This window comes from Octopus bimaculoides, chromosome 6 (assembly GCF_001194135.2).
Source record: "Octopus bimaculoides isolate UCB-OBI-ISO-001 chromosome 6, ASM119413v2, whole genome shotgun sequence".
NCBI classification, from domain to species: Eukaryota; Metazoa; Mollusca; class Cephalopoda; order Octopoda; family Octopodidae; genus Octopus; species Octopus bimaculoides.
In genome coordinates this window covers 11,975,481-11,976,265 of record NC_068986.1, presented here as the reverse complement: position 1 = coordinate 11,976,265, position 785 = coordinate 11,975,481, and positions in this window count along the sequence as shown.

Here is a 785-nt window from a genome sequence, read left to right as displayed (position 1 = left end):
AAAAAAAAATTACCATCCCGGAATACAATATATATATAATGAATAAAGGAAACGGAACATGGAGTTAGAAAGAATTTTTAGTTCCGACCCATCCTGCATCTGTGCCTTACGGCTGGGATATTGTACAGCTAGTTGTGACCACAACATGCCAAGCGAAACTCAGTATATGTAGCGAAGTATCTTATTTGAAACGAGACACCTGAAGAGATGCAGCCTGCACTGATGGATGCAACACAACTAGTTGTACAATATCCCACCCGTAAGGAACGGATGCAGGATGGGTCGAAACGATCGTTGTGTTGAATAGAGATTCTTGCAAACTCCATTTTCTGTTTCCCTCATTCTTTATAAACTCAACAAAACCCTACAGAATTCCTGACGTAGATCCAGTGACAATTATATCATAACCGTGGATGACATCAGGGTAGCCTAAATGGCGAAAGTACTTCAATCAGCATACTACTGGACATATACCCAGAAGTTCAAATATTTATATATACAGGGATTGGACAAAATAATGGAAAAACCTTAAAATTTCAAACAAATTTATTTTAATATGGGGTAGGACCGCCTTTGGCAGTAATTACAGCTTAAATTCTACGAGGTATGAACTCGTACAAAGTTTAAACTGTTTCCAAAGGAACTTTTGTCCATTCTTCAGCTAAAGCAGTCTCCAGTTCTTGTAGTGATGATGGTGGAGGATATCGACTCCTTGCTTGTTTTTCTAAAATGCACCATAAATGTTCAATAATATTGAGATCTGAGGATTGTAGTGGCCAAATAAG